Consider the following 9079-nt stretch of genomic DNA (forward strand, 5'->3'; position numbering starts at 1 on the left):
TGGATGACAGAGCCAAGGTAGGCAGAATTTAAAAAAAAAACCACCTAAAAATGTTAACAAATAAGTAATGAGTGAGAATAATATAGCAATACAAGTAAGATGAGTATATCTTGTTAACTTGAGAAATAACATTTAAGGCTTTCTTGGTATATGTTAATAGTCTAGTAAGAATTCAGTATGATACTTTAACAAGATTTCCTAATTTTTTATAATCTATTTCATATTTACTGTGAAAGAGGAGGATGTGGATGTGAGAGATTTGGGAAGAAACAAGACTCAGTAATCAAAATAGCACCCCAGAATGTGTATATATTCAACTTGAATAACTTGTTGAAGGCCATAAGCCTCAAGATTTCAGGTGAACTGGAATGATTTTGTTTAGAAGTATTTGGTGATTAGAGGGACTCAAAATTTCTAAATCATATTGCAATTTTATTTCTCAGCCCAGTGGTGATAAATCAGATTATACATTTCATGTCAGCCTGGCAACATTTGCCACTTTTTCAGGCAATGACCTAGGAAATAAGAAGGATTTTCAGTGAACAGCCTCTGTTGGTTCTGAGTTTTCATTGCTTTTACTCTGACTCTTGTTAAAAACACACTTGATTTGCTTTAATACAGGATCCACTGAAGTCCTTCAGATGGGGCCTCATCAGGTTGCACTTACACAGGCCTGTCAGGTACTTTTAGGTGGCAGTGAAAAATCAACATGTGAAGATAATTTAAATGAATAACACTGTTGGTTGGTATTGTTAAATAATTGCTTGTTGTAATTATAACTACCCATATTTACAACACTTGAATGCAGAATAATCAGCTACCAACTGTGAAATTATTATTCTTAACAAAGTAGAAGGTTAAAAACCAGGGGACAGGTGCAGAGATAAAAGACAACAGAAGTCACAGAATCCCCAGAGTGGATTAATAGCAGATCATGGGTATTTGGGGAATATCACTGACAGCTGTCCTTTGGGCCGGTCCATTTTTCACACGTGGTGTGTGAATGTAGGAATCTTAAAAGGTACATAGAATTTTCAGACTCTTATTCTGATCTCTGAAGTTAATCAGTCCTGCTTACCCATAAAACCATGAAACTTTGCTAACCTCTGTCTATCCCAAAAAGCCCATGGACCTGTCATTGTTCTTGTTGAAAATCTGTCCTGTGAATTGTTTCACAGGCTTTTATAAGGACTTTAAAAACACTGACAATTTCTGCGCTTTTACGTCCTTTCATTTTTCCTCCCTCTACAAGAATTATAGTAAACCTTTAACATGCAAATCAAAATAGTGGATGAAGGACTGAATGAGATTCTGTGCTTTGTGTTATACAGAATACCAGAATTTGTAGTGGTTTTCTCAGTTTATAAAATCTGCTATGTCAGCTTTGTGGTGGACTTTCAAGACTTCAAATTCTTACATAGAAATTTGGACTCTTAACTGGTTGGAAATCTCAGACTAATGGGCAAAAACAGAACTGTGTGAGGGGAGGTTCTTTTGCAGGCTTTGTCCTTTGGTGTTTCCCTTCTGCTACATCCCAAGCTGATGTGAATTGTGTAGTGTAGACCTGCCAGTTCAGAGCAATAGACTTTAAGTAAAATAAGTATTGAGGCTTGTATGCCCTTAGATTTGCCATCAGAGGGTGTGTGCCTGTTCAAACCAGCTCTCACCATGCATCTCTAGCAGTGCATTAAGGGCAGAACTGGAGTCTGTGTTGACCTCAAAAAGTGAGATTTTGTGTATGTGTGTGACTCCCTTTGTGAGCTCGTCACATTTTCATGTAGTACTATGCAGCTCAGAGTTTCTAGGTTTGTAGAAGGCAAATTGATCTCTTGCATTAAACTTTCTTATGCATGCTGTCATTGCAAGTGAGGGAGAAAATTCCATTATGGTGGTGCCTTTCCTTGGGAAGGAAAGCAGCTTGCCACAGTATTGGTGTGGAGATGATTGGTTGCCCAAGGGAGGTTAAGGCCAGCAGAATCTTTCTCTCATGGCATTGTGTCTGGGAGCAGTCCCCAGAGCTATTCAGTTTTGGGGGTGGTATCCAAATTTCGGAGGTTGACTCTTGAAGGAGGATTACACTACCTCTCCTTGGGAAGGAAAGCACCCAGCTCCAGTATTGGTAGTGCAGATTTGTAGGGTGCCTATAAAAATTCTTGGCCAGGAACAACTTTCTCTCTTGGCACTTTTTGTGCTGGAGCCATCCCCAGACATATTTTGGAGGTGGTCTCAAGATTCTGGAGTGGGCTCCTGAAAGATCAAGTACCTTTCCTTGGGAAGGAAAGCACCTAGCCCCATTATTGGTGGTGCAGATAATAAGATGCCACGGGGAGTTAACAGCCAGGAATATTTTATTTTCATGGAAACCTTTGTATGGGAGCAATCCTTAGATATGTTCAGTTTTGGAGCTCAGTTTTGAAATTCAGTGTTGGGCTCATGAAGGAGGATGACAGCACCTTTCCTTGGGAAGGAAGGCACATACTCCCAGTGCTGGCAATGCAGATGATAAGCTGTTCATGGGGTAGAAAGGCTAGGAAGGGTTTTCTGTTCTGGCACATTCTGTGTGAGAGCAATGTATTCCATAATTCTGCAGGTAGGATGCAGAATTGGGTAAGTGAGCTCCTGAGGGAGGTACCTTTCCTGGGGAAGGAAAGCATGTATTGACACTTAGGGTGCTCTAGATGATGGTCTGCTTGATGGAGGTAAAGGCCAGAAACATCTTTCTGTCCTGGAACCTTCTGTGTGGGAGCAAATCTTGAACATACTCAATTTTGGAGGTCAGCTGCAAATTCCAGAGGTGGGTTTCTGAAATAGGATGTCACTACTTTTCGTTGGGAAGGAATGCACAATAGTCTCAGTGTTGGTGGGAATTTGACTTTGTCCTGCAAGATCAAGGATAGCAAACCAGATACATCAAAATAAATTATTTACTCTCATAGTCTTCAGATGACAACATCCCCTATTTGGCTACCACCTCCAAAACAGAATCAGTCTGGGCTTTGAGCCCAAAGAAAAGGTGCCAGGACAGAAAGCTTGTGCTGGCCTTTACCTCTCCAGGGCAGCCTCTCATCTGCATCACCACCACGAGGACTAAGTGCTTTCCTTGCAATATTAAATGGTGCTGCCATAAATTTCAGAATACCTCCTCCAAAATTTGAATCTCAGCACCATCATTAAAGACATCCAGAGATTGCTCCCAGACAAAAGATGGCAGAACACAAAGCTGATATTGGTCCTTCTCTCTCCTTGGCAGACTGTCAGCTGCTCCAACAATATTGAGCTTAGTGCTTTTCTGCCCAAGGAAATGGAGTCTCATCCACTTTCTGGAGCCCACATCCGAAATTGAAATACAGCCTTCAAATCTTAATGGGTTCCAAAACTGAGGCTATACAGGAGGCTCCAAGAGAACAAACTGTTACTGGCTTTAGGTGTCCTGAGCAGCCTGGTGCTGCTCCACCTCTGGGGCTGCATGCTTTCCCTCACAAGGAAAGATGCCATTCACTTTTTGGAGGGCATATGCAAAATTTAAATTCAATCTTCAAAACTAAATAGGGCACAGGATTATTCTCACCAAAAAAAATGTCCCAAGAAGAAAGGTTTTGTTGCTGTTTACCTTGCCTGGGCAGCCTACCATCTATACAAAAAACAATGGGACAAGGTGCTCTCCTTTCCCAGGAAGGCTGTTTCACCCCCTTTCTCTCTCCCTCCTACAAATTTGGATACCAGTGCTCGACCAAATACATCCAGGGAATGATCCCACACAAGAGGTTCCAGAACAGAAAGCAGTTGCTGGCCTTCACCTCTATGAGGCAGCCTCTCTTCTGCAGGATGAACTTGTTTATATTTCCGAGGAAAGGTGATGTGATTCACACTCAGGACACTCTGACAAATTGATCCAAAGGGAAGAAGTGTTGCTGGGCTTTACCCCCCCTGGGTAAGTTATTTTCTCCTACTGGAACACATGGTCTAGGTGCTTTCCTTCCCATGTAAAAGAACTGTTGTTCTCTTTCAGGATACCTCCCACAATTTTGAACACATCCAAGGGTTGCTTGCACAAAAACCATTTTAGGACAAAGTTCTTGCTGACCTTTACCTTCCTTTGGAAGCTTGTGATCTGCAGCAGCAACACTGGCATTATGTTCTGTATTTCCTAAGGAATGGTACTGTCACTTAGTTCCTGGACCCCCCTTTGGAAATTTCAGGCTGAGCTCAAAACTCGAATAAGTCCAAGGATTGCTCCAACACAACAGGTGCCAGGCTGGAAAGCTGTTGCTGGCCTTCTGCTCCAGTGGGCAGCCTATGATCAGCACTTAGAAACACTGGATCTCCAGGTTCTCATTCCCGTGGAACAGCAGCTTACCAGAGGTAAGAGGGAGTGAATGCTGCTAGAGTGTGATGTGAATTAAGGGCTGCAAATGGAATCTGAAGGCCAGCCAAACGTTTCTGCCCTGGCACATTGCTTTTTGCCTGTACTGACGATTTCAGCTTGGGATGTGCACGCCTCGTTGCTTCTGGGAATCGGGACATTTACCTCTTTTGCCGCTACACTGCCGCCATCGTGTGGAGCTGAGCAACTGCTGCGGGGAGGAAAAAGACACCACAGGCTTTTTGTTGGGACACTGTTAGTGTGGGAGCAGTTAGTGAACTGTTTGGGATCTTGGGTCTGTAAGAGGGAAGGAATAGGAAGGTACATAGACAAGGAAACTGCACAGCACCAGGGTGTGCACAGGCTGCAAGCAGAAGGTGATGCCCAGCGCTTTCTTTTTGCTCTTGGACCTTGCTCTGGGGGTTATTGGAGATTTCAAATTGGCACATGGACTCACCAGACTGTAGGAGAATGAGACCCTACATACAGCTGGCAAGAAGAGTGCATAGCCCCAGTGTCTGTGGTACACTGATAGGCAGCGAGGAGAAGGGGCAGTCCAGCAAATCCTTTGTTACTTGTACATTTTTCTGTGTGAGCTGTAGCTGTTTAATTTCCTGTGTCCACAGCAGCTATCCCAAAAGCCCAGTTATGTCCTTGTGGGTCCTTGAAATACCTTCTCCTGAGACAATCTATGCCCAGGATGTCCTGGGCCTCTGGGCAGTCACAATGGGGTGATTCTGCCATTTGTTGGCAGCCAGGCTCACTCAGCTTCCAGCACAGTCACTGTTGGGATCCCCCTGTCACCCCAGAAACACAGATGGATTCTGCCCCTACATATCTTGATGGCATCAGGGTGCTTTGTGCAACAGTGTCAATTAAAGCCTTATATCCCATGCCAGGCCACCGGATCCTCACAGTCCAATAGATCAGATTGTCCCTTTCCTCCACCTGGCAGGAGACAGGGCCCCTCTAGCTCTCATCATGGTACTCACTGCTCACTTCTTGTAAACGTGAACTGGAATCCTTCAAGAAGGTCTGAGGACTTGCCCACAGGAAATAGGAGAGGCATTTGTACCTGTGCTGCCAGGGCAGAGGTGGGTTTTGCATCCCACTTCTTTATGTGCTCTCCATGGTCATGCAGGTAAAACCAAAGGTTACTCATGGTGCGCACCCTCTCTCTCAAGCAGAAGGTTCCTGCTTCCAATAGCAGAGACTCCAGGCTCTAGGGCTGGGGTGTGGGGCCACTTCTTTTAATCACTGGTAGTCCTCATTTAATTGCTGCAGGTCCTTGGAAAGTCTTTCCATGGACAAGACACAGGACTGGGGAGGGAAGGGCAGAAAAATAGTTCATATAGCTGGAGTTTGATAAAGAAGTTTGATAACTACTCTTTGTTCTTCTTTCCATGACAGTACTGCCAATGACCTGCCATATGACACTGGCATGCTCTGTCAGAACTTCTACCACAGAGTTTGTAGCCACTGGACTTCATCTGGATTTACAGGGGATTGCTCATCATTTGAATCCTTATAGATTACCTCCAGCACCTCTAATTCTCTCCAAGATACTGGGTACCTTGCTCCATGGTTCCACATGCCTCCATGCACTACTCGATCATCCTTGGGACAATGCCTTTCCCTCACACTTGGCAGGAGTTGCCTGCAGAGCCTGGGAGTTTTTGTGCTCTTCCCAATGCCCTTGTCAATGTTCACATCCCAGGACAAGGATCCCAGCTGCTTGGCTTCACTACCATCCCCTTCCATATGGGCCAAGATATCCCAGCACCTGAGTAGCCTGGTCACCGGGGGCTCACCTAACTGGCAGCTGGAACCTTCTCACACATCTTACAGCTCACCTGGGGGCATGGGCCAGGTGATTTTCTCTGGCCCTGCCTCCTCCCCCTGTTCGGAGGGCCCTGCTCTGCCATCCCTCACTGACTGAGCTGGTTTTGTCTTGGATTCCTTGTTCCCTGCAGGGGTGGCTGCTCCCAGCACGGGCAGTCCCTGGCTCAGCTGCAGTTGCCGTGGCCGTGGTGCTGTTGCTGTTTCCTCCTCCTCCTCCCCTGAGGGTGCTCTGCACTGACCACCGGTGTGCAATAAGGAGTAGCCAGGGCCCAGCACACTGCAGAAAGCTGCTCATCTCTGCAGCTGATGCAGCATCTCCTTGCAAATATTCTGGCACTTTAGCAGAGTCCTGTAGCTGTTCAGGGGTGAACTCCCAAACCACCAGAGCAGAGAATGTCTCAAACAATTGGCCAATTTTCTCGCACGTTCCATGCCACTCATGACTATTCCCCCTCAGGACAGGTCCCTGAATGGCCTTCTTGGAAATCTCTGTTCTGCATCCAAAGGTGACTCTGAACACAGTGAGGACTGCACTGAGACCAACAGGAACAGGATTTCTTACTATCCAAAGGGAATTAAAAATGCTCAAAAGCTGTTGTAACGGGCCTGAAGGAGGAAAAGGGGGGGAAAATGGAGAAAATCATCCTTCCCCTGTTCCCCCCCCAGATGAGGTATGGTTATTAATGGACTTCAAAGGGCAGGAGAGCAGCACTGAATACACATCCCAGAGTACCCTCATTGCCCTTGGTGTTATCGTGTATAAACTCACCTCCCACAGTACAGCAACAAAGAAATGCTGATCCCTGTCCCTGCTCTGTAAAAGGTCCCCGAGGAGCACATACAGAAACAGAGCCAGGGTCAGGTACCATACCCACATGAACAGACCAAGCACCACTGTGACCAGTGACCCTGGACCTAATACAGCAAATGCTGAGATCAAATTTGTTTCCAACCTACTCTGTTGTGGGTTGTGCCCTCATTGTGCCTCACACTGGGACCCAAGTAAGGCTGTCTTGGTGTAGGAATAGTACTTCCAGGTTTACTGCTCCCACTGAAACCACTCTAAACTATGAGCCACTTGCTCACTTCTCCCCCTCCCCAAGGCAGAAGATTTGGGGACACAAAAGGTGAAGATCATGGGTTGAGATAGGAACAATTTCCTACAAAAAAGCGAGGAGAGAAAAAACAGTAACAGCAACAGTATCAATAATAAAGAGAACTGTGACCGCTCCCTCAGCTCCAATTGACACTTACCTGTCACTCCCAGCCCGTATACAACGACCCTCTCCAGCTCTCTTACAGGTTCCCTTCAGGTCCTCTTCAAGATACTGAAATCAGTAACATTTTTAGCAGAGAAAGATCAAATATGTCACTATTAAATCATACAACTACAACTGCAATATTATTTAAAATATCTAAACTATGATTAATGTAGGTATGTGAATTCCAGTATTAATCCTGTTGTGTTCATTTGAGAAATCCAGCTTTGAAAGATTATTTTTTTCTGACATATTGGAACAGTCAACCAGAACCAGTACCCACATCATTTGCTTCACTCCCTTCCTAAAGCAACAAAGCTTACCAAGTTGTACTGCAGCAACTCCTTGACAGATGAGTTTATTGAAGCAATTTTTAAAAGCAGGTATTTCTGAGTGTGCTCCATCAATCCCAACTGTTCAAAAAAAAAAACAACTATCCAGTGTCACAAGGAAGTGTCCATGTTCCAAATGGTATGCGTTTAATATACTCATTTATATCACATGCCATAAGCATAAATATTTTTCAGTATGCAGATGAATTGCTACGGTTCCCCAACAAAAAAAGGTGGGCACACATGGAGAACAGCTCTTAACCCAAGGCTACTACAGCTCTCCACCTGCCTTGGACCCCAAGATTAAGTCACTAGTGTTCTCATGTATATCAACAGATTTTTGAAGTGGTTTTCACTTACATTTAAATGAAACACCTTGGGTTTTTTAGGACTACACTTAAATGATATTTAGTGGTGACAGGAATGATGGATTTGTCTTTACAAACAAGCTGTGGGTCTGCTGGTAGGTAAAACTAGCACTGGGAGATAAAAGAAACAATGGGAAGGATTCCACTGATGGATGAATGGAAAAAGATATTTGCTTTTACAAATAAACTTTAGGTTTACTGATAAATGAAATTAGACATTGAAAGGTGAAAGAAACAATGGGGAAAATCCCTAAATTCCATAAGAATTAAAAATTAAAAGGGAGGGTTATACATGAGAGGGAAATCTTCAGGATCAAGCGTATTGGGAAGTCTGTACCTCTCCAGTACCTCAGCCAGTGGGGAAAGAGAGAAGGGAAATGTGCCCAGGAAATTAGGATAAAAAGGAGGCTGCGTCCTTCAAAAATTTGAGAAATGCCCCATGGCCCCTCCCTGTATTGGAATAAAGTTACAGGACTACTCTGTCTCCTTTTTGGACATAAACCTCTGGTGTTTGTGGATTAATTTTCCTAACAGTGGGAAGTGTAACATTTTAATATTTACAATATAAATACTTCAAAGGTTTCAAAATACCTTCATTTTGCTCCATATCTTCAGCCACTCTAACCTGAATAAATAGGTTCCATGAATGACATTACAAAACAAAATTAAATAAACAGAGCAAACCAAAAACCAACCCAACCGCCTCCCCCTCCAATCATGACACAACTTAAGCAAGAAGAGTCCAGAATTCAGAGGTAAACTATTAGTCCTAGAAAATGAAAGGTGTTTTGAGCTTAGGAAGTGCCACCATCTCTACACATGCACAAAAATCACAAATTCTCAGTGTTTGTCTGTATTAAAAAAATATATACCTCACCATTTATCCAGATCTTCTTTTGAAGAACAGTGGTAAGA

This window comes from Molothrus ater, chromosome 2 (assembly GCF_012460135.2).
Source record: "Molothrus ater isolate BHLD 08-10-18 breed brown headed cowbird chromosome 2, BPBGC_Mater_1.1, whole genome shotgun sequence".
Taxonomy (NCBI): domain Eukaryota; kingdom Metazoa; phylum Chordata; class Aves; order Passeriformes; family Icteridae; genus Molothrus; species Molothrus ater.